This window comes from Acomys russatus, chromosome 11 (genome assembly GCF_903995435.1).
Source record: "Acomys russatus chromosome 11, mAcoRus1.1, whole genome shotgun sequence".
In the NCBI taxonomy this organism is placed as follows: Eukaryota; Metazoa; Chordata; class Mammalia; order Rodentia; family Muridae; genus Acomys; species Acomys russatus.
The window spans coordinates 40,931,814-40,957,805 of NC_067147.1; the positions used below are offsets into that span (position 1 = coordinate 40,931,814).

Below are 25,992 nucleotides of genomic sequence, written 5' to 3' on the forward strand. Positions count from 1 at the left end.
CACACACAGACACGAATAAATAAATAAATGCTGTTCTGTTTTAGACAAGGGGTTGAGCATGAGAAAATTTTGGTGTCTCTGGGCCTTGGAACCCATCCCTTATAGACATCAAGGGATGACTGAATTCTGTCGGGCTGTTTCAGTAGACTGAAGAGATGCCCAGTGTACTTCCAATTTGCTTTTTCTTGTCTTAGCAACAAAGTCTCCTTTTCCCAGGTTAGCCTCAAACTCACTAGGTAATCAAGGATGACTTTGAACTCCTGGTCCTCCAGTCTTTACCTTCCAGTCTGGGATTATACGCATGAGTCACCAACCCGAGTTGTATGCGATGCTGGGGGTTGGACCCAGGTCTTGGTGCTTACTTAGGCAAACACCCTGTCAACTGAGCCACGCCCTTAGCCTGCTAGGCTGACTCTGAAGCAAGATCATCAGGCTCTAAGTGAGAGTAAAACAATTTCACTGCCATGTGTTGAAGTTACTTGTATACAACTGTGTTCGTTTCTCTTAGTTTCTTTCTTTCTTTCTTTGGGCGTGGGGGGGGGTTTAGAGACAGGGTTTCTCTGTGTAGCCTTAGCTGTCCTGGCCTCACTTTGTAGACCAGACTGGCCTTGAATACACAGAGATCCTCCTGCCTCTGCCTCCCAAATGCTGGGATTATAGGTGTATAGCCTTTTTCTTTCTTTCTTTCTTTCTTTCTTTCTTTCTTTCTTTCTTTCTTTCTTACTCGCTTTTTATATTTATTACAAATATTGAAGTCAGTTCTCCATATGCCAGCATCACACATTTCCAACAGTCTAATTGGTTTCAATGAGTACGTGACGTAGCGTTTGGTTCACGGGAGCTGATGGGAATAGGCTCACTGCCTGCTTTCCAATGTTTCCACTAACCGTTCCATGGCCTCATCAAGGCCAGTGTGTGCCTTTGGTTGCTGATGTTTTAAACAGCTGCCACTTTTGGTCCTTCAGGGCAGGTAACCCGAGTGCATCTGCCATTTCCGAGGGAGCCATGACTTGTTCCATGCCCTGCTTATTTGCAAACGCCACTAAGATGGCTTTTCTCTGCTCTTCTTCCTCCAACATGGCACCTGACTCTGACTTGGGAATGCCAATTAGGTCACAACTGTCAACTACATAGATGACTGAATCTGTGTTTGAGTTGTAACATCTCCTGTATGGTCTGATCCTTGTTTGCCCTCCTAAGGCCCCACTTGGAATCTGAGGTTTTTGTATGTCACCATCTCTACATTAAATCCAATAGTGGGAATAGTAGTAACAACTTCTCCAACCTGTAATCTCTACAAAACTGTGTTGTTGGTTTTTTTTTTCCAGCACCATCTAATCCCAAAATTAAAATCCTCATTTCCCTGGTTCCAAAGAGACTGGAAAAAATACTTGAGGAAAAGCCACCTATGATGAACCGCTGCCTCGCCCTCGCCAATCCTCAGAGACAGGCCTGGACTCCTAGCTGAGCTCGGCGCAGCCACCTCCACTGCTCCCGGCCTCCAGTTCCCAGGGGGACTCCTCCAAGCCTGGTCAGCCTGCAATTTCCACATCGTCCATGAATCTTATTTCTTAACCCAGCTATCACACAAATAATTGAGACTCTCTTTTTTCCCCCTTCTGGTTTTTCAAGACAGGGTTTCTCTGTGTAGCCTTGGCTATCCTGGACTCACTCTGTAGACCAAGCTGGCCTCAAACTCACAGTGATCTGCCTGCCTCTGCCTCCCGAGTGCTGGGACTTAAGGCATGCACCATGACACCTGGCTGAGACTCTTTTATAATACAAGGCTTCACAACACAATCTGAGCAATTTAAGTCTGTTTTGAACCCTCTATGCTATTCTGTCTTACTCCCAGCAAACATCCCAGCAACACTTGCACTTTTGTAGCTTCCTCGGCTCCAGCTCCGTCCTCTTTAACTTCCTTCGCCCTCTCTGTTGCTCCTTCTTAACTCCTCTTCCCTGGCTAGTAGGAAGTCCAGGCCTATTCTCTCCCGATTGGCTGGAAGCTGCTTTATTGACATCATAACAGAGGGACAACTGGGAGCAGAGTTTACACAACATTTAGACAGAAAGTCAGAATTTAAGCTATACGATAACCTGATGTCCACGGCCATAGTTATTGTCTGGTTCCCAAGAAATTCCTTTTCCCAAGGTCCCACATTTAGACAAAAGCCACCATTCTCTCCGTGGCCAGAAGAAAGTTCCTGCATTGCTAAAATAGGAGTCATTTTCCTTATCTGTCTCTCCAATAACATATGACTGGTACCTATTAACTTGTCAATGCTTCCTGCTCACCTGTGCCACCCTAGCTCACAAACCCCTTGGCTGGGTTGATGTCAACTTGCGCACAAGCTACAGTCATCAAAGATGAAGGAGCCTCAGTTGAGGAAATGCCTCCGTGAGATCCAGCTCTAAGGCATTTTCCCAATTACTGGTCATTGTGGGTGGTGTCCTACCTGGCTGGTGGTCCTGGCTCCTGTAAGAAAGCAGGCTGAGCAAGCTAGTAAGCAACAGCCCTTCATGGCTTGTGTATCAGCTCCTGCCTCCAGGAGCCTGCCCTGTTTGAGTTCCTGTCCAGACTTCCTCTAAGCTTGAACAGTGATGTGGAAGCCAAATAACCCATTTTGTCCCCAACTTGACTTTTGCTCATGGTGTTTCGTTGCAGCAACAGAAACCCTAACTAAGGCATCCTCTTTTTCCCACTCCTGTTTAACCCTGGAACACACTCCCTCTCTCTTCTCTCTCTCTCTCTCTCTCTCTCTCTCTCTCTCTCTCTCTCTCTCTTCCTGAGACAGGGTCTCTCTGTGTAGCTTTGGCTGTCCTGGACTACCTTTGTAGACTGGGCTGGCCTCAAACTCACAGTGATCCTCCTGCCTCCGCCAAGCCTGGAACTCTTTCCCCTGTTGCTTTACCTTGCTTTCCCAGGAGACAGCCTTAGCAGTTTAGAATAAACCTTTCCTTTTTCACCCACGGAGTGGCTATTTTGGTCTCTGTGCCCACTTTCATTCAGATATGTGTAAGCCCTGCCAAGATTCCTCACACATAGAAATCAAGATGATAAGTATGTCTTTTTTTTTTTTTTTAGCCACTATGTTCCTGTTAATTTGCTAAGCAAAAAAGAAAAGTAATACAGATGGCTTACAGCAAGCAAATAAATGTTTTTGAGATGACTTAATAAAACATGTTCCAGGTACTATATCGGATAACCCACACATGCTCTGAAAGAAATGTTCACCTACATTTAAAAAAGAAGAAGAAAACCCCCAGTTTCAATTTGTTTGCTTTTTGAGACAATCTCCCAATAAGTAGCTCTGCCTGTCTTAGAACCCACTGTCTTAAACTCCCAGAGACCCAGCAGCTTCTGCCTCCAAAGCGCTGAGATTAAAGAATTATTACCACCACATCTGAGTAAGTATCAATTTTTTCCTTTGTTTTCCAATATGATTTTTCCAGTTATATATTTCTAGTTCAACTTTTTTTTTAAAAAGTGGTGTGTGTATTTGTGTGTGTGTGTGTGTGTGTGTGTGTGTGCGTGCGTGCATGTGTGTGTGTGTGTGTATGTGTGTGTTGTGAAGTATATATGTGCCTATGTTTGTACAGGTCAAAAGGAGGCCAGAAGATACCGGGAACTGGAGTTACAGGTGGTTGTGAGCTGCCTGATTTGGGTGCTGGGAATCAAACTCTGGTCCTCAGTAAGAGTGGCAAGTACTCTTGACTGCTGAGCCATCTTCCAGCCCCTCCAATTATATTTAAAGAAATGAGCTTTATTACACACTGCTTCCGATATTCAGTTGGGTTCTTTCGGCGAATGACACATTTTGTAGATAAGCATTGTAACTTAAGAGAATTTATTATAGCCTGGTATGGTGGCACAAGCCTGTAATCCCAGCACTTGGAGCGGCAGAGGCAGGTGGATATCTGTGAGATTCAGGCCAGGCTGGTCTACAAAGTGAGTCCAGGGCAGCCAAGGCTACACAGAGAAACCCTGTCTTGAAGAGAAGAGGGAGGGAGGGAGGAGAGAGAGAATTTATTAGTGTGTGTATGTGTGTGTGCGTGCTGTATGCAGATTATATGTTGTATATACATGTGTGTGTACACAGACACCAGTACACATGGAGGCCAGAGGTTGATGATGTCTTTTTTTGTTTGTTTGTTTTGTTTTTTGAGACAGGGTTTCTCTGTGTTTTCTTGGCTGTCCTAGACTCGCTTTGTAGACCAGGCTGGCCTCGAACTCACAGAGATCCACCTGCCTCTGCCTCCCAAGTGCTGGGATTGAAGGTGTGCGCTACCACGCCGCGCTCAATTGACGATATCTTATCTTCCTCCATTTTCACTTATTTTTTCTCAGACAGATCACTCACTGAGCCCAGAGACAACCGATTCCCTCAACTAGCCGGCCACCAAGCGGCCATCCTCCAGTCTCATTCCTCTAGTGCTGCTAGGACAGCTGTGTGGAGCCCCAGCATCCTAACTATGGGTGACAGGGAAAGAAGGAAGGAAACACTGGGGTTGGGTGGTCTGCGCTCTGTGATGGGGGAAGCCTCAGTTAGCACGGTGGAAGCTCAGAGTATTTATTATGTACATTTGAACAGGGAGGCAGGGTTATTGCATCCAGCTGAACAGGGAGGCAGTGTTAGCTAACCTCTATAGGAGCAGCAGTTGTAAGAGAGTGGTAATTAGGTGGTAAATCCCGAGAAGAGAAAACTAGAGTGGTTATTTTCTGCACAAATTGTCAACATTCACACTCTGACCAGAGGTTGAGATAAATCTCTTATGCTATCCCTGCAAGTTGGATGTTACAAATTAAGCACTGGTGTTTACGGTCCTTTGCCTTCAGAGACAGTGGGGATAATTCTGGGAAGAAGTGGATTGACTTCTCAGGGTCTTGTTGTGCATCCCGGTATTATAGACGGGGATTGTAAAGAGGAAATCAAAATCATGGCATGTGTAAAGCAGGAGATGCAAATTAATGCAGGGAATAGAATTGCTCAGCTGGGGCTGGAGAGGTGGTTCAGAGGTTAACAGTACTGACTGCTCTTCTGGAGGTCCTAAGTTCAATTCCCAGCAACCACATGGTGGTTCACAACCATCTGTAATGTAATCTGATGCCCTCTTCTGGACTGCAGATGTACATGTATAATAATAATGATAATAATAATAATAATAATAATAATAATAATAATAATAATAAAAATAAGTAAAAATTTTTAAAAATTGCTCTGCTGTTATTGTTTCCTTGCATCAAGAGCAGAGCTGCTGCAGTAGAACGAACAGGTGCATTTGGGAGTACTGGAAGACGTGTGCTCTGGCAAACAATGGTTAATGGTTGATGGTACAAATGAAAGACGTTGAAATAGAAGGTCTGGTAGATAGTGGTGCCAAAGTCATGATTCTCTCCAACAAGCCCTGCAATCCAGATTGGCTACTCCAGAAGGTTTACACAGAAATTTAAGGACTGGTAAATTATCGCAAATAAAACAAAGTGTACAGTGGATTAAGTATGTGGGACCAGAAGGGCAGACAGGGAATCTGAGACCCTATGTGGCTGACATACCCATAAATCTATGGGGAAGGGATCTCTTACGACAATGGGGTGCTCAGATTAATATTCCTGCAAGTACAGAGACAAACAATGATGGAGCTAGGGGTGAGATGGTACATGCTGCTGGGGAAGATATTAATATGAGTAACCAGGAGCAACCACGAGCTATGCCCATTGTCTAAACACAGAGCTTCTCAGGGATTGAGTTTCCAAGTTTATAAGAGGGGCCACTGCTGATATACCAACAGCCTTGTCCCTAAAATGGATTTCAAACAGACCTGTGTGGCAAGAGCAGGGGCCCATAACAAAAGAAAAATTGCAGGCACTTCAATATTTAGTACCAGAGCAGCTAGAGGCTTAGCATATAGAAGAGTCTACTAGCCCTTGGAATTCCCCTGTGTTTGTTGTAAAAAAAGAAATTGGGGAAATGGAGGATGATAACAGATTTGAGAGTAGTGAATAGAGTAATTCAACCAATGGGTCCTTTACAGCCTGGAATTCCTTTACCTTCCTTGTTACCTAGGTCATAGCCTATAATAGTGATTGGCTTAAAAGATTGTTTCTTCACAATACCTTTGCATGAGAAAGATAGGGAAAGGTTTGCTTTCTTTGTACCTAATTTTAACAGTAATGGTCCAATAAAGATACCATTAGAAGGTACTTCCACATGGAATGTTGAATAGTCCTACTTTGTGCCAATATGTTGTGCAACAACTGTTAGAAATAATTCTTAGGCAGTTTCCTCAATCTGTCATTTACCATTACATGGATGATAATTTGTTGGCTGATTCTGATGCTGATACTTCAGAAAAAATGTTTAAGGAAACACAAAGAATTCTGCCATGCTGGGGATTACAGATTTCTGTAGAAATAATACAGAGAGGAGATTCAATTACCTACTTAGACTATGAAATAAGTGAACAAAAAATTCGACCACAGAAGGTACAGATCCATAGAGATCAGTTGCAAATTCTTAATGAGTTTCAAAAATTAATGGGAGACATTAACTGGCTAAGGCCTACAATTGGATTAGCTACTTATAAGTTAAGCAACTTGTTTCAGACATTACAAGGGGATTCAGATTTAAACATCCCAAGGTGCTAACAGCTGAAGCAGAAAAGGAGTTAATTCTGGTAGAGCAAAAGCTACAAAAGGCTTATGTGGATAGAATTGATCCTAAACTTGGTTGCATTTGGTTATTTTAACTTCAACACATTCTCCTACTGGGCTCCTTATGCAAAGGGAAGATAGACTCATGGAATGGATTTTCTTAGCAAATAAACAAAGTAAAAAATTGAAGACATACATAGAAAAAAAATTCTGAATTGAATACAAAGGGTAGAATAAGATTGTATCAACTATCAGGAACCGACCCGGCAGAAATTGCCATGCCTCTTACTAATGCTGAGATTATGTCATTATGGGTAATCAATGAAATTGGCAAAGTGCTTGTAGTAACTACTTGGGAGAAATTAATAACAAATACCCGAAATCAAATGTATACAGTTTATAAAAAGAACTAATTGGATCCTTCCAAGTATTGTAAAGAGGACAACGATTCCAGGGGCACCCACCTTCTATACTGATGCAAATAAGTTGGGTATGGCTGGTTATAAGTCTGATAAAATGACTAAAGTGATCAAAAGCCCACTTACCTCAGTTCAAAAATCAGAATTGTATGCAATCTTTATGGTATTGTTAGATTTTCCTGAAGCTCTTAATATAATTACTGACTCTCAATATGCAGAAAGAGTTGCTTTGCATATAGAAACTGCTGAACTTACCCCTGATAACTCAGAATTAACTACATTATTTATGGAACTGCAACAGGCCATCAGAAGTAGAAACTATGCCACGTATATTACTCATATTCAATCCCATACAGGTTTGCCGGGTCCATTAGCACAAGGAAATGAGGAAACTGCCCAATTATTAATAGGAAATGTGTTTGAAACCTCAAATTTTCATGAAAAACATCATGTTAACAGTAAGGGTTTGAAGAAAAGATTCACCATCACTTAGCAACAAGCCAGGGAAATACTTAACAGGTGCCCTATATGTGCTTTGTGTAATCAAATCCCATTACCTACTGGAATTAACCCTAAGGGTACCAAAAGGAATGAAATCTGGCAGATGGATGTGTTTCATTTTGCAGAATTTGGAAAACTAAGGTACATACATCGTACCATTGACACATATTCAGGGTTTCAATGGGCAACTGCTTTAAGTTCTGAAAAGGCTGATTGTGTAATTACTCACTTATTGGAAAAATGGCAATTATGAGAATACTTGCACAAATTAAGACTGACAATGCTGCTGCATGTGTGTCCCATAAGATGAAGAAATTCTTTACATATTATAATATAAGACACATTACTGGTAGCTGGGTAGTGATGGCACACACCTTTAATCCCAGCACTTGGGAGGCAGAGGCAAGCGGATCTCTGTGAGTTGGAGGCCAGCCTGGTCTACAAAGTAAGTTCCAGGACAGCTAGAGCTGTTACACAGAGAAATTCTGTTTTGAAAAACCAGAAAAACAAACAAACAAACAAAACCACATTACTGGTATACCACACAATCTGACAGGGCAAGCCATTGTAGAGAGAGCTAATCACACCCTAAAACAAACACTTATTGTACAAAAAGGAAAGGTAAAGACCCCCAGGGACAGATTAAATAATGCTTTGTTGACTTTAAAATTTCCTAATGTTGGTGAAAAGGGGACAACAGCAGCTGAGAGATATTGGGTTATAGAAAAAAACTGAGGAACTAGGCCAAGCAATATACTACAAAGATCTGTTGACAATAGCATGGAAACCTGCAATAGTTTTGTGATGGGGACGTGGTTATGTTTATGTATCTACAGAAAGTGAAAAAACATGGTTACCGACCAAAGTAATAAAGATTAGATCTGACCAGGGGAGACCTCCTACTACCTGAAACATGAATGTGTTCATATAGCAAGGGAATTTAAGGACTACCTGATCCTTATGACATTCCATTCTTTCATACAGCATAGCTATTACAGCTCAAACAGATGTGTAAAGTTGATGCCTTACAACTGCTCAAAAATAGGGCAGGCTCATTTTAGATAACCTGTACATCTTGCATATCCTCTCTCTATATATAAATACTTTTTAAAAGTTTGCTTATTTTCAGAGAAACAAAAAGCAGATAACAATGAAGACAAAGCAGGTGGCCCAAGTGGTTCAACCTCGAAGACTGCCTCAGCTACTGTTTCCTCAAGAAATCGCATGCATACCAACGTTAAAAGGGCTAGCCCAAAGGATCGATCCCAAAAGACTGGACAGAAACAGATACAGCTAGCTTTTCCAGCACTTGGCCAATATCTTATTTTTCTTTTCTTTTTCTTTCTTTCTTTCTTTTTTTTTGGGGGGTTGTTGTTGTTGTTGTTGTTTTGTTTGTTTTTTGAGACAGGGTTTCTCTGTGTAGCCTTGGCTGTCCTAGACTCACTTTGTAGACCAGGCTGGCCTCGAACTCAGAGTATCTTATTTTTCTAAGAGTACCAAAAAGATGTTTTTTTACCCCCAGACAGCAAAAAGTAATTTTGGAAACACAATACCCCCATTCCCAATAGGTGGGGTGGGTGTTTTGGTGGGTACCTGTGCTTGTTATTATCTAGGGGGGGTTGGTTATAAGGTAGTAATTGTTACACTTAGGGATTTCTTTCTTTTTCCCTTCTATCCTCCTTTCTCTTTTATCTTTCTATCTTATCTAGTGTTAGGGGAAAGGAGGGAAAAAAAGGTAGAATAAAAGGGGAGGATATAGAATTATAGAATCAAAGATAGATTATTGGGACTGGAGGGATGGCTCAGAGGTTAAGAGCACTGACTGCTCTTCCAGAGGTCCTGAGTTCAATTCCCAGCAACCACATGGTGACTCACAACCATGCTATAATGTGATCTGATGCCCTCTTCTGGCCTGCAGGTATACATGCAGGTAGAGCATTGTATACATAATAATATGCAGGCAGAGCATTTATACATAATAATAAATAAATGAATCTTTAAAAAAAAATAGATTATTGAATCTACTAGTCTCAAATATCTTACATTGGTATTGTAGATTGATGGAAATTTAAGACTATTTTATTCAACTTTTGCTTTATGTATTGTATGTTGATAAAAATTTAAACTGTATATTGTATGTTGATAGAAATTTAAGATTATTTTGTTCAATGTTTACTTAATGTATTGTACATGTGCAACTCATTCAAAAAAGTGATGTACAGTTCTACTTATAAAAGCTAACTGTTATAACCTGTTCAGGATGGTCAGAGATAAAAGTTAGTAGTTAGTCACCTATAAATCTTACTAGGTACTAGATTAGTTAATTACAGAATAAGCTTTATGTAGTCTCTCATATATATGTTAAGCAAACAGTAAATAGCTAAAAACAGGCAATGTTTTGTTTATCTAGATACATTAAGTTAAGCGAACGATAAATAAACAGATATATAACTAACTAGATAGATATGAGTATGCGTAATAGTAAACCAGGGAGACCGCAGAGAAACGGTTTATTCTGAGCAGAGAAAGGGAGGAAGAGTTAACCAGGAGTCATGAAAGTGGGGACAGGAAAACTAAATGGCATAGGAAAATAGAAGAGCAGAAAGTGGCCTGCAAAGCTAATGCCAGTGACAATGGGGAGGCCAAACACTCTTCAGGCACGGCGAAGGCCGATGGCCCTTAGGGTAACAGACTGGCAGGACTAGCTGCTAAAGAAATTCATAGGTTTTTTTGTTGTTGTTTTGTTTTGGGGTTTTTTGTTTGTTTGGTTTGGGTTTTTGAGATAGGAGTTCTCTGTATAGCCCTGGCTGTCCTGGAACTCACTTTGTAGATGAGGCTGGCCTGGCCTCAAACTCAGAGATCGTTCTGTCTCTGCCTCCTGAGTGCTGGGATTACAGGCATGCATCACCACTGCCTAATAAAACCCATGGTTCTTGTAAATTTTTCTTTCTCTCCTTTTTAAAAAAATTTATTTAACTTTTTGAGATAAGGTCTCACTATATAGCCCTAGGTGACTAGGCAGGCCTCAGAGATCTGCCTGCCTCTGCCTCCCTAGTACTGGTATTCAGATGTGTGCCATCACACCTTGCTCATCCCAACTTTAATCTCAGGGCTAGCAAGAAGGCTTAGAGGTTAAGAGCACTGGCTCTTCTTTCAGAGGACTTGGGTTCAACTCTCAGTACCCATGTGGCAACTTGAAACTATCTCTAACTCCAGTCCAAAGGGATATGACACCCTTTTCTGGCCTCTGGGCACCAGGCACGCACATGGTGCACAGACATTCATGAGGTTACATCTATACACAGAAAAATAAAATAAAAAGATGGTGGTGCACGCCTGTAATCCCAGCACTTAGGGAGGCAGAGGCAGGCAGATCTCTGTGAGATCAAGGCCAGCGTGGTCTACAAAGCCAGTCCAGGACAGCTAGGGCTACACAGAGAAACCCTGTAGGCTTTGAAGTTTTATAAACTTACTTTAATTGGGGCTCTTTAATGCTTACACCTCTCTTCCAACCCACCTACCCTAGATAGGAGAGAAAAAATGGTTAATGAGAGCAGGAGAAGTAGACCTTTTTAGACTCAGTTCCTTGGAGAGATTCCACTCTTTGTTGTCAGGACTCCAGCAGGCCCATTAAACAGCAAACCCTCAACTCAGCAAAGGTGACTGCAATCGCAGCATCTGGAATCCGGAACCTCGAAGTGTTCTCTAGAACATTTCTCTGTAGGAACACCTTGAAGCGGAGTGATGAACAGCCAAACAATGGGAAACAATACCAGAACCAAACAGCCAGAGTCCACACTAGGATGTTAATTATTTGGAAAGACCACGTCCTTGCAAGAGGTAGTTCCTTTTCTAGTAGACAAATGTCACATGTCCTCTCACAGTTCTGTTTCCAGCAGACAAACACAGCACACCCTCACACAAACCTGTTTCACATCCCACACTTGGGATCAAAGCAGAAACACGTTTACATCCACTACAAAGCCCTGTCTAGAAAAATAAAAATAAAAACAGAAGATGACGAGACCTTAAATTCAGTGTGGAATTGCTGAAAATGACTTCTATATGACAAGCTTAGAGGAAATGCATTGTGGAACTCACTATCTCTCAAGAGCTACAAACGGGAGCTGAAGTGGAAGCTTCTGGATTCCTTAAAAACTCAGTTGTGCCCTATGATGTTTTTCTGGAAGCTAAGCTGTCCTGTTAGAGGGCATGCGATGTTTAGAAAGAATATAAACAGAGCCCCACAGACAGTGAGGACACTTTTGCATTGTTACACCATGGAATGCTTCACCGGTCTTTGCTGATCTTCATTTTGTAGAGAGCCTTGCTGTTTCTGCCAGATCGTGTCGCGGCTACTGACTTGTATTTGCTGTTTGGTGTTTGTTATTGGACTGGACTGCTGGTGTCCTGACAACAAAGAGTGGAATCACCTGAAGGAACTACTTACAAACAGGTCCATACATCCCTTTTCCTATTAACCGTCTTTCTCCCCTACCTCTGGTCGGTGGGTTAGGAGGAAGGTAGAAGCATCTAAGACCCTAAATAAAGTAGGTTTTGAAAAAAAAATCTAAGCCTATAAGGAGTCACCTTGAGAAGGGGCCTAGTAGGGCCAGCCTGTCAGAGTGACTGGGTGGGACACAGCGATGAGAGAAGGTTGTAGAAAGGGAAGTGATGTTCACAAACCTACTTAAAAGTTTATGCAGCGAAGCCAGGTGGTAGTGGCGTGGTGGTGCAAGACTTTAATCTGAGCACTCGGGAGGCAGAGGCAGGTGGATCTCTGTGAGTTTGAGGCCACCCTGGTCTACAGAGTGAGTTCCAGGACAGCCAGGGCTACACAGAGAAACCCTGTCTTGAAAAACAAAAGTTTATGCAGTAGATTCTGATGGAAGTCATTGTGACGATTCCCTCAAAAAGCTAAATACGGGAGTTGGTGGTGTAGACCAGTTGGTGAGTGGTTGCCATGCATGCCATGTGTTCCATTCCTCTTACTAAATAAAACCAGGTGTGGGGCCAGGGAGATGGCAGGTGGGTAGAGGCTGGCTGCTGAGCCTGAATCCTTGAGTTCAATGCCCAGAATCCACTTGGTGGGAGGAGAGAACCAACTCTGAAATTTTCCTCTGACCTCCATGTCTATGGCTGGGTATGTAGGCTGCCGAGGTGCCCCAGTGGGTAAAGGTGCCTACTGCCAAGACTAATAACCTGAATTCCATTGTGGAATCCAGATGCTGGAAAAGAGAGACCTGCAAACTGTCCTCTGATCTCCACACAGGTGCCATGGCATAGGTTTAAGCGTATACACGTACAAGTGTAGAGGAACTTTTTCTTTTCTTTCTTTCTTTTTTTTTTTTTTTTTTGGTTTTTCGAGACAGGTTTTCTCTGTGTAGCCTTAGCTTTCCTGGACTCACTTTGTAGACTGTGCCAGCCACTGCCAATGTGTTGGGATTAAAGGCATGTGCCACCACACCTGGCTGTGTAGAGGAATATTAATTTAGAACATGTCTGTTCTGGCAAGAGATCACATCCAAACACCTTCTAAGTCTATGTGATCCAGCTGGAATACAAACACGCCTTTAACCCAGGAAACAGAGGCAAACAGATCTGAGTTCAAGGCCAGCCTGGTATAGAGCAAGTATCAGATAAAGAAAAGCTTAGGTCCAGGTGTGGTAATATATGCCTTTGATCCCAAACAATGAGGGTAAAGTTAGTTTGTAGAAGGAAGCACCCATGTTTGAAAGTGATGTCTAATTGAGTGGCAGAAAAGGTGATGAATGAGAGAAGACTTGACAGAACAGGATATACCCAACTCTCAGGAGAAGGCAGAGGAAAGGGAAGCTACTTAAGAGGCAGTTTTACCAGGACAGTAATAGAGAGATGGGTTGCAGTCAGAGAAGTCGAGTGAAGACGGAACACGCCAGAAAATGAGAAGCCAGAAGATGAGAGCAGATTTCTGAGTTAGTCTGAGGCCAATGAGAGCAACACCAGGCTGAGAGAGAAGCCAGATTAACCAAGTCAGCTGGGAGGAGAGTTTGAGCCAGAACAGCTGAGTTGAACCAGCCAGCTATGAGCTAAGAAAGAACAAGTAAGGGTGAGCTCATTGAGCAGTAAGTCTCAGAGGCCTGGAAAACACTCTAGACCTAGCTTAGATGGTATGGAGTCTAGAAGCTGCCAGGACTAGGCCTAGGTTAGCAACAGGAGGCAGTACCCCTCCCAGACAACAACTGAGCCAGGAGAATGAAAGTAACACACACAAGCACTCACAAACAAATACATAAATATAACAATAGTAACTGATGGTGCTGATGATGCTCCGAACCCCCAGCACAGGGAGACGGAGGCAGGAGTGTCTGAAGTTCTAGGTCTTTTGTTGTTGTTGTTGTTTTTGTTTTGTTTTGTTTTGTTTAAATGGTGAGTTCAAGGCCTGGGACACATTAGCCCCTGATTGAACAAATTGAACAGGAGGAGAAGAAGGAGAAAGTGGCTTAAGCAGCATAAAATACAGGTTGTTGAAGATCTTGCTCTGGGCGATGCCAAATTCCTTAATCCATTTACTCTCTGAGGCTTTGGCGATCCTTCCTACAGCTAAAGCATTTGCTCCGCCCGTGGGGCGGGGCTACAGTGTGAGGAGTGAGTGAACACCTGCCTGACCCACATTCCCCTGAGGCTCACCGGGCTAATGGGTGCACAGACAAAAGGTCTCCGGAATGAATGCCGTCCAGCCTTACGCAACATACCCTAACCGCCCACGGAAAATGCCTACCCTGCTGTGCCTGTCTGCTGGCGCACAGAACCTACCTGTTGGTTGGGAGCTGAGACGGATTACAATGGCTGCCCGGTTGTGACCATCACTACTGGTCTGGACTGGCAGGTTCTAATATTAGAAAAACCTAAAAGAAATTTCTCCAACTATTTCCACCTGAAGGGACCCCCCTCCCCCACTAATGGAGTAGCCCACACTGACCTCTTGCCTGAGCCTCCTGAACGCTGGGATTACACTATCACAGTCACCTGGACTCTTGCATTTACTTTTCCTTCTCATTATTTTCTGTAGTTTCATCTAATTTGATTTGTGGGGTTTTGTTTGGTTGTTGTGTTTTGTTTTCTCAGAGAGACAGTTTCTTTGTGTAGCCCCTGCTGTCCCGGAACTTGCTATGTAGAACAGGCTGGCCTCGAACTCAGAGATCCTCCTCCTGAGTGCTGGGATTAAAGGTGTGCACCACCACTGCCTGCCAAGGATAAGTTTACAGCTGTGAATGCTGATATTGCACACCCAGTGATCTCAGGTAGGTAGCCTAACACTTCTAAGAGCATGTACTGTGCTTGCAGAGGCCCTGAGTTTGGGTCCCAGCTCTCAAGTGGGCAGCTTGCAAGTACCTGTAACTCCAGTTGGAGGCCTCCATGGGTACCTGCAAAACACAGAATTAAAAAAAAAAAAAGGGGGGTGGGGGGGGGTGGAGCCGTGGTGACCCATGCCTTTAATCCCAGCACTTGGGGAGGCAGAAGCAGGTGGATCTCTGTGAGTTCGTGGCCAGCCTGGTCTACAAAGCGAGTCCAGGACAGCCAGGGCTACACAGAGAACCCTGTCTGGAAAAACAAAACCAAACCAAAGATAGATAGATGGATAGATAGATAGATAGATAGATAGATAGATAGATAGGGGGAGGGGCTCACTACATAGCCCCTTAAGCAGGCTTAAAACAATGTTTTAGAAATCAAGAATAGAAGTTGGGCGTGGTGGCACATGCCTTTAATCCCAGCACTTAGGGAGGCAGAGGCAGGAGGATAAATGTGAGTTTGAGGCCAGCCTGATCTACAGAGTGAGTCCAGCCAAGGCTACAGAGAAATTTTGTCTCAGAAGAAGAAAAAGAAGAAGAAGAAGAAGAAGAAGAAGAAGAAGAAGAAGAAGAAGAAGAAGAAGAAGAAGAAGAAAAAGAAGAGGAGGAGGAGGAGGAGAAATCAAGAACAGGACAAACTGAAAAAAAGTGAGCATGTAACGGGACCCCAGAATTTAGCACAACTGACTCCATGACTAAAGTACTACTCAAGCCATAAAACAGAGCAAGTAGACAGCACCACCTGCCAAAACGAAAACAAAGACCTAACCCATCTAAGTCCATAGTTCTGGGAAAGTCTCTATGAACTAACCTTGCTTTTTGGTTTCTGTAGTTCCTTTTTTGGCTAACTGTTCTGGTTAGCCAACCCAGGATATGTGGTTTTTTGTTTTGTTTTTTTTTTTGTGCTTAAAAGCTCACCCTGAGAAAGGCTCATCATCATCTGTTGGCTAATGAAGACTTTCCAAGCCAGGTGTGGTAGCACATACCTTTAATCCCAGCACTTGGGAGGCAGAGGCAGGTGGATCTCTGTGAGCTCAAGGCCAGCCTGGTCTACAAAGAAAGTCCAGAACAAGCAAGGCTACACAGAGAAACCCTGTCTCGAAAAACCAAAATAAATAAAAATTTAAAAAGACTATTAGCTCAAACCTATGTATGAGGGGTCTTCTCTGGTAGCTATCCCACCACAAGAGGATGGCAAGAGATAAGATCATGGAAGAGAGCTGGAGGGATGGCTTAGTGGTTAAGAGCACTGGCTCTTAGTACCTGGGTTCATTCCCAGCACACACATAGCAGCTCACAACAGTCTGTAACTCCTGTTCCAGAAGATCTGACACCTTTACACAGACATACATGTAAGCAAACACGGTGGTACATAAGATAAAATGAATAATTTTTCAAAAGATCATGGAAGAAATTAATGAAGACTAAGATATATCAATCACACAGGAAAGGACAAGATCAATAAATCTCTAGCCAAGCCTAGAGAGGAGACTATACTAATAAAATAAGAGGTGAAAAGCAACAACAAATTCCAATGAGATCTAGAACAGTGGTCCTCAACTTGTAGGTCCTGACCTCTTGGGGAATCGAAGGACCCTGATCACCTAAGACCATCAGAAATATCAGACATTTGCATTACAATTCATAACAGTTACAAAGTTACAGTTATGAAATAGCAGTGAAGATAATTTTACGGTTGGGGGTCACCATAGCACGAGGAACTGAATTAAAGGGTTGTAGCACTTGGAAGGTGGAGAACCGTTGACCTAGAGGATTGCTGGGGACAGTTTGCAAATGTATATATTCCCAAACCCCTGGAATAGAGCTGGACAGAGTGGTGAAAGCTTGGGTGGTGGAGTCACAATCAGAAGGTTAAGGTCATCGTAGGCTACACAGCCAGTTTGAGGCCAGTCTCAATGCCATGAGATCCTGCCTCAAAACCAGAAAGCAAACACTTTCCCCACCCTCCTCTATCTGCCCCCCCCCAAAAAACTCATTGTAATCTTTTCTTTGTTTGTAAAGATTTATTTTAACCAGGCACAGTGGTGTATGCCTTGACCTAGCACTTAGGAGAAAGAGAGGCTTGGAACTTATTATTTAAAGGAGGCTGGCCATCCAGGGATACATAGTGAGACCCTGTCTCGATTAAAAAAGAAAGTATGTGTGTGTGTGTGTGTGTGTGTGTGTGTGTGTGTGTGCACGCTGCAGGTGCTGGTGGAGGCCTTAAGCTAGTGTTACAGGATGTTGTGAATTGCCTGATGTGGGTGCTGGAACCAAACTCAGGTCCTTTGCAAGAACAGTGCCTTCTCTTAAGTGCCAGGCCACCTCTCCAGCCACACTGTAGTCTTTTAGCCTCAGCCTCCAGCCTCCCAAATGCTGGGATTACAGACTCCCCAGATTCTTTGTTTGTTTTGTTTTTAGAGACAGGGTTTCTCTGTTGTAGCCTTGGCTGTCCTGGACCTAGTTACGTAAACCATGCTGGCCTTGGCCTCTGCCTCCCGAGTGCTGAGATTAAAGGGGTACACCACCACTGCCCAGTGAATCCCTCACATTTTAAACTGAGACAACAGTATGTAAAGAATGCTGAGGGCTGGATGAAATGGCACAGCTGCCATTTAGCTGGGGTTTCTATTGCTATGATGAAAGAAACACCATGACCGAAAAGCTTGTTGGGGAGGAAAGGGTTTATTTGGCTTATATGTCCACATTGTAGTCTATCATTGAAGGGAGCCAGGACAGGAACTCAAACAGGGCAGGAACATGGAGGCAGGAGCTGATGCAGAGGCCATGGAGGCCTCTGCTCAGTCTGCTTTCTTATAGAACCCAGGACCACTTGCCCAAGGGTGGCCTCACCTACAATGGGCTGGGCTCACTGACATCAATCACTAATTAAGAAAATGTTCCCGCAGGCTGGCCTATAGCCCAGTCTTACAGAGGCATTTCTCAATAGGGTGCCCTCCTGTCTGATGACTCCAGCTTGTCCAACTTGACACAATTGATATAAAATTAGCCAGGACAGAAGCCTACAAATCTAAGTTTGGGCCTTGTGAGAATTGTCTTCTGATTCTCTCTTTCTCTCTCTCTCTCTCTCTCTCTCTCTCTCTCTCTCTCTCTCTCTCTCTCTCTCTCTCTCTCTCACACACACACACACACACAAAGGCAGAGAGAGAGTTGAAAAAAAAAAAAAAAAAGAAACATTCAAATTACCTAGAGTACCCAGCTACCCTGGGTTATAGTGTGAGACCTTGTTACATGGAAGTTGTTCAGTGGTTAGCACACCTGTTCTTCCAGAGGGTCAAGGTTCAGTCCCCAGCGTCATCTGTAACTCCAGTTCTAGGGGATTCTATGCCCTCTTCACAGACACTGGGCATGCACATGGTACATAGACATACATGCAGGTAAAGCACCCATACACATTAAAACAAACAAAACCACCTAAAAACTAAAACAAAAGCCAAAAATTCTGAGTGTGGTTGTTGAGACGGCTAAGCGACTGAAAAACCTGAGACCCTGGGACTCACATAGTGGAAGGAGGGAACCAGCTGCTGCAATTTTCCCTTGGCATCCACATGCACAAAGGTGCACCCTCAGGACTCTTACACACTCACAGAGGGACACACAAGTCATAAGGACACCCCTCCCCTTAACAGTCTGTTACCTACTTGGCTGCAAGTACCTTTGCTAGCTGCATTATCTCATCAGCCCTTTTCTTTCACACAAAGCCTTGCAATTTGGCTCAGGCTTGTCTCGACCCCAGGCACAAAGATGCCCTGCTAACAAAGCATACCTTTTTCCCCCCCTTGTTTCTGAGAAAGTCAGACTGCCAGAAAGGGGTACACGGTAAAACCCTGTCTCAAAAAAAAAAAAAAAAAAAAAAAAAAAAAAATCAATCTGTCTGTCTGTCTGTCTATCTATCTATCTACCTACTTACATACCTACCTACCTATCTATCTTTATATACACACATATACATATATATATAATAAAAGAAAAAAAAGAAAAGAGGTGTTGGGGAGGGAAAAAATTGTAGGAATCAGCCAGAATCTGGGGCTTTTGAGCTTGCCGATTCCTTTGGTTTTAGTCCCTCTAGTGGTCATTCTGAGGTACTGATGGAGATAATGTCAAAGCACAAAATCTTTTTTTGTTTTTGTTTTTGTTTTTCGAGACAAGGTTTCTCTGTGTAGCCTTGGCTGTCCTAGACTCTCTTTGTAGACCAGGCTGGCCTCGAACTCACAGTGATCCACCTGCCTCTGCCTCCCGAGTGCTGGGATTAAAGGCGTGTACCACCATGCCCGGCTAAAGCACAAAATCTTGTAACAGATAAAAATCATCTTTTATCATCGTTGTTGTTTGGTTTTATTTTTGGTTGTTGTTGTTGCTGTTGTTTGTTTGTTTTTCCAGATAGTGTTTCCTGGGTAGCCTTGGCTGACCAGGCTGGCCTCGAACTCACATTGATCCACCTGCTTCTGCCTCCCCAAGCGCTGGGATTAAAGGCTTGTGCCACCATGCTAGGCCTAAACTCATCTTTAACAGACATTGTAGCTCAGTGGTAGAGGCTGTTGGTTATACATGCAAGGACCTGGCTTTCCAATCTTCAAATCAGTAGTCTCATGGTGACACATACCTCTAATCTCAGCACCCTGGGAGGCAGAGGCTGGAGAATTAGAACCTCGAAGTCATCGATGATTATATAGTGAATTCAAGGCCAGCCTGAGCTATGTCTGTCTCAAAGCCCCAACACTTCCCACAACCCTTCCCCTCCAGAAAACAAGACAAGACAAACCAATCCTCAAATCGTTTCCAAGCTTAGCACTGTCATCTGTCACCCCTTGTATAGATGAATGGTAAACTGAGGCATGAGGTCACAAAGCTGGTGTGTTATCTGGGGTTCGAAGACTGCATGCTTCCTTTCCCCTTTGTCAGTCCTGAGTCAACAATGCCAACACGCTACATGATGTAGCAGCCCAGAAACTCTGGGGAGGCAGAAGCAGGCGGATCTCTGAGTTCAAGGCCAGCCTGGTCACAAAACGAGTTCCAACAAATCCACAATTGAATACTCATGGGTAACAGTTTCAGTCTCTTTGTAGACTCCTTGTTTTTTGAGGTGGCCTCACCAGCCTCGAACTCACAGAGATCCACCCACCACTGCCTCAGAGCACCTTCATTTGGCTCCCCACTCCTTTTATACCTCCACACTGTCCAGCAGTTTCTGCTGATCGGGGAATGAGCTTGCGAGTACTGTCCTCTGTTTCAAGTCCAGTTAGTTTTGTCAGATACCTGGCAAGCTTGGGCCCACAGAGACTCATATATTGCTGAATCTGATACGAGATCCATGAGTGCAATGGATCCTTTCCCTGTGTTTGATGAGTTGAGCCTGGTAGTGCCAGGGGCCCAGCCCATCGTTGGCCACCTGAGCCACCTCAAGACAGAGGCTTCTGAATAAGAGAACGTGGACAAGGAGTGAGCAGACCTAAGCTAGAGCCAGTGAGAACAAGTGAGAAAGAATGCCCAAGAGTGCGAAGGACTTGGAGGGAAGAAACACCATGTTGCTTTCCTGATGGGCTCCCCACCCCCTGCAGCTTTGTGTAGTTCTGGAACTTGCTCTGTAAACCAGGCTGGCCTCGAACTCAAAGAGATCTGCCTGCCTCTACCTTCTGAGTGCTGAGATCAAAGGCATGAGCCGCCATCACCACCTGATGGGCTTTTACATTTTTAAAAAATATTTATTTATTTATTTCTTATGCATAGTGGTCTGTCTGCATGTACACCTGCAGGCCAGAAGAGGGCATCAGATCACATTATAGATGTTTGTGAGCTACCATGTGGTTGCTGGGAACTGAACTCAGGACCTCTGGAAGAGCAGTCAGTGCTCTTAACCTCTGAGGCATCTCTCCAGCCCACTTTTACATTTTTTAAAATGTAAAAATATATGGATGTTTTGCCTGCACGTATGTACACCACTGTACAAAAGAGGAGGTCAGGTCTCCTGGAATTGGAGTCACTGCTAATTGTGGGCTCCCATGTTGGGGCGGGGAATTGAACCCAGGTCCTCTGGAAGAGCAGCAGCTACTGATTTTAACCACTGAGCCATCTCTCTAGCCACTGTGTGTGTGCACATACATACACATGGTAGATACCTACGTAGGGTGGGAATTAAATGGAGGCTGAGATAATCTTATTGAGATGGCTCATTCTGAGCACATGGTGTCCACACATCCTATCCATGCTCCCGCAGCCCAACCAGAGAGCTGCTCTTTCATTTGGAGAGGGTCCACGAGTGCTTGTGACTAGCTCATGACCCACCGTGGACCCACACTGACCACCCACGGGCAACTTAATGCCTGTCTCAAATGCCATGGATTCTGTGACTGCCCCACAGAGTATGAGACCCAAGACCTTGGGAATATTCATTATGTGTCCCATCAGATTGATCTCCCCGTGTAGGTGACATGTGCTCGAGCGAGCATGTGGAACCACCAAGGGGAGCTTTGGCCGTGCCAGGCTCCACCCCCAGATTCCTTTTTAATTAGTCTGGAGGAGAGCCCATGCATTTAAGTTTGCTAACAATTACACAGCTTTGAAGGGATTCCAAATGCTGACAAAGGGTTGGGGTGTACATCAGTGTGAGGTGCTCGCTTAGCAAGGCACGAGGCCTAATTCCTATCCTAAGGGGGAAAGAGGGAATAAATCAACAAATACTTAAACACTCTGATAGTTTGTTGTGGTAAGAACACACCATCATGCATACACAACTTTTATCAGACCATGTGTTAAGTTTCAACCAACTTATTTCCTAGAACCTGCGTCAGGCGGCTTACAGGCACCTTTAACTCCAGTTCTAGGAAATTGAACATCCTTTTCTGGTCTCCTTAGACACACCTGCATGGGCATGGTGAACACACACACACACACACACACACACACACACACACATAGACACCAGGGATTGGAGCATACTATGCAAATACTATAAATTTAATTGAAACCCAGTTGTAGTACAGCCAGACTTCTGGGTGGTCCAAGTGCACTTTCAAATCTGAGAATCATTTTCCTGGTTCAATACCCTTCTTCATAAATAAAGGAAGCCCTGGCTAACAAGGAGTCAGTGAGGGCCTGGGTTTGAACCCTGGTATCACATACACCACATCTGGTCTAAGGTCCTCCTTGGCTATAAGGTGACTTTGAGGCTAGCTTAGGTGTGCAGGACTCTGCCTAAAAAGGGAGGCAGAGTAATGGAGAGAATTAAAAGCACTGGCTACTCTCACAGAGAACCCAGGTTTAATTTCCAGCACCCACATCCATCAACTCCAGCTCCAGGGGACCATACATACATCTTCTTCTGGCCTCTGTGGGTACTGCACATAGATGGTGCAGAGACATGCAGGCAAAACATCCATACACACAAAATATGTCTTAATTTTTTTTTTTTTTTTTTTTTTGTAGAAGCCAGATGGTGGTGGCACTTGGGTTGTAGAGGCAAGTGGAGCTTTGTGAGTTCGAGGCCAGCCTGGTCTACAGAGCGAGTTCTAGGACAGCCAGAGCCGTTACACAGAGAAATCCTGTCTCAACAAAACGAATTTTTGTAGAAGCTGGGCCGTGGTGGCACACAATTTTTAATCCCTGCACTCAGGAGACAGAGGCAGGCAGATCTATGAGTACCAGGCCAATCTGGTCTATGGAGCTGCCTCAAAACAGTTTGTTACACAGCAAAACCCTGTTCAGCAAAACCAAAATAAGAGAAAAGAAAATGAATAAGCTTGGGGTCGGTAGGGTTGAAGAGTCAGTTAAGAGCACTTGTTGCTCTTGCAGAGGACCCAGTTCAATTCCTAGCCCCCACATAGCAGCTCCCGACACCTGTAACTTCAGCCCTAGGGGGATTCCATATCATCTTTTGACCTCTACAGGCAAAACACTTATACATATAAAATAATAAAATGGAATAAGACAAGCAAGGTTGGGGTGCATTTCAGTCGTAGAGCACTCTGGGATGGCTGAGGCCTGAGGCTTAGACATCCAAACACAGCACACCTTTCCTGATGCTTTAGAGCCATTTAGGTACTGGTGTGTCCCCTGCCTCCCCACGAGTGACACCATTCCTGTCCTGCACACCATACCTAACAGTGGCATCAGCAGCATTTGTTATCACCCTGGCTATACCTTGCTGCTGCAGCCTCTGGAGATGGTGGGGTAACCTGCTGGACCTGCTTACGCTCTACAGCCCCTCTGTTGACACAGCTGAAGCTTCTCTGTTAACACGTGCCCCTGCCTTAGTCTATCAGAAGCCATTTTGCCTCCAAGTCTCCATTTTGATCACAAGATGAAATTAAATTCAAGTTCTCAAGCCCTTACGTGTCTTAGACCAGGATAGTTCAATACTTTCTGGTTAGAATAAAACAATAGATGATAAATGCATGTTCTGCCTGAGTTAAAGATAAATGTATGTCCTATTAGAGTTAAGATTACACATCCTGCCATGTAACCTTCTCCTGAAACAGTGGGGAACTGGAAAGTCCCCAAGCCTATATCCTAGCCAATCAGCTTAAAATGCTTTGTCTAGCCATCTGGATACACTGTGCTCAGAACAAAATTGATTCTCCTTCTGTTTAGCTAGTCAAAATGATGTAATGCTACCATCCCCTTGATTTCCATCTGGTTACCTGGTTGCCATTTTTTGTATAAAAGGCCTGCCTTAGAAGCCGACTAGTGAGCAGGGCATGGTGTTCCATGTTTGTAATCCTAGAGGCAGGCAGATCGCTGTGAGTTTGAGGCCAGCCTGGTCTACAAAGTAAGTCCAGGACAGCCAAGGCTACACAGAGAAACCCTTTCTCAAAAAAACAAAAACCAAAACAAAACAAAAAACAAAGAAAGAAAAGAAAAAGAAAAGGAAACAGACCAGTGTCATAGTCTCAGAATATTGCCCTGACTGGTCAGTTGATGTTCAGTTTTAGTTCAGCGTTCAATAAACTTTCATCAGTCTAAGTCAGGTGTTCTAGTGGCCAATATGTGGCTATTCCTGAACCCGTAACAATGGGATTGTAGCTTGGTTGTAGGGTATGCCTACTATGCTGAGATGCCTGGGTTACACCCATAGCATAAGCCCCTCATGGTGGCACAGACTTGTAATCCCAGGACTAGGGAGGTGGAGGCAGGAGGATCAAGAATATCCTGTGCTACGTAGTGAGTTCTAGGCCAGCCTAGGCTATGTGAGATCCGGTCTCCAAAACCAAACCAAACCAAATCAACCTAAACAGAGAAACACCAACAACAATTACTTTTAATTTTTTTTTTCTTCGATAGATCCTGCTCTTGGACACTGGTAACTTTGGCAGGAAAAACAGGAAGGGGTTTTGTCCCATTTTATAGACGGAGGGGTGGAAACAGGGCAGTCAAATTTGCTTGTTTCCAGCCCAGCACTGTGGCGCACGCCTGTAATTCCTGCACTCGGGGAAGCAGAGGCAGGTGGATTTCTCTGAGTTCAAGGCCAGCCTGGTCTACAAAAGGAAGTCCAGGACTGCCAAGGCTACACAGAGAAACCCAGAAAAAAACCAATAATAGTAACAAAAAATTTTGCTTGCTCCCTACTGGATCTCAAGCTGGAGTGGATCAGCGATTCAGAGGAGCAGGCTTAGTGCATGGGGGACCAAGTCAAATCCAGGCCTCTATCCCAGAGCATTGGACATGGCTCAGCGGGTAAGGGCGCTTGGAAAATAGGTTGACCATCTAATGTGATTCGCCTGCAGGTGCCACAACACACTGAAATCAAATAAACAAATGGAATATAAACAAACAAACAAAAATGCTGGCTTCCTCCATAATGCTTGTTGGTGTCCAGATCCTGGGAACAGAAGGTTGCAGATAACTTCTGACGCTCTCTAGACGCCACTAAGGCCTGGAAAACCCATAAAGGGAACGCGGGGGGCTGATACCATTTTGCACGGAACTTTGGGAAGTGCCGGAGACAGGAGGGAGGAGGGCGGGCATAAATGAGCCAAGGAGGCTGCGCAAGCCCACCTGTGGGCTGGCTAACGTCCTTTTCGCTCTCAGAACTTTGGGGGACTGTAGTCTCTTATTTCTAGGCTCAAAAACGAAGTTCACGTTAGCACCACTTTCAGCCGTTGTGTGGTGGCCCACACCTATAATCCCAGCACTTGAAATGCTGAGACAGGATGATTGCCTGAAGCTGTTACCTGGGTTAGCAGTGTAACACCGATCTAAGATACAGACGCAAAACCCTGCAGGGATCCCAGTATCGGAAGCCGGAAGTTCCGAAACATTCGTCCTTTCGTGCTGTGGCGCTATGATTTATGGGAGTTGTAGTCCCACAAATGAGCCACACTTCTGGGTGGGAGGAGTCTGGGCGGTTTTGGAAGCCACCTAGTTCTGAGATTAACTTGAGACTTTCTGCGTCTTGAGACCAAAGAACTCAAGATGTTGTTGAAAACTTTTATACGTGAGTTTTACTTATAACTCTTTTTTTTTTTTAAAGTTATTTATTTAGAGCTGGACGTGGTGCGGCACGCCTTTAATTCCCAGTACTCGGAAGAGTTCGAGGCCAGCCTGGCCCAGGACAGCCAGAGCTACACAGGGATTTATTTATTTATTATGTATACAGTATTCTGCCTGCATGCCAGAAGAGGGCACCAGATCTCATTATAGATGGGATATATATAGAACCATAGTTCCCATGTGGTTGTTGGGAACTGAATTTGGAAGAGCAGACAGTGAGTGCGCTTAACCTCTGAGCCCTCTCTCTAGCCCCATTTATAACTTTTTTGAATGAATTTCGCTTGTACTTTGAGATATTGTGGTAAGTGGTTCACTGTTTTGGGCAGGATCTTCTTGCCCCTTCCAGCCTGGATCTCACAGCAGTCCTCCTGCCTCAGAGATTAGGGGTCTGAGCCACAGCACCTAGCTTTAGCGTTAGGTTTTACTATCTGTATTTAAAAGGCCTATCCCTCTAGGGCCTGTGAGATGTCCCTGCTGGTAAAGGCACTTGCCACCTTACCTGAGTTTGATTTCCAGGGTCCACAAAGCGAAGAATGGAGCTGACTTTCACAGGTGGTTCTCTAAATCCACATTTGTACAT

At 44.1% G+C, this 25,992-nt stretch overlaps 1 pseudogene; it reads right to left on the minus strand.

Annotated features, from left to right (window-relative positions):
- Positions 1-856: 856 nt before the first annotated feature.
- Positions 857-25,992, minus strand: LOC127195044 (ADP-ribosylation factor-like protein 1; annotated as a pseudogene).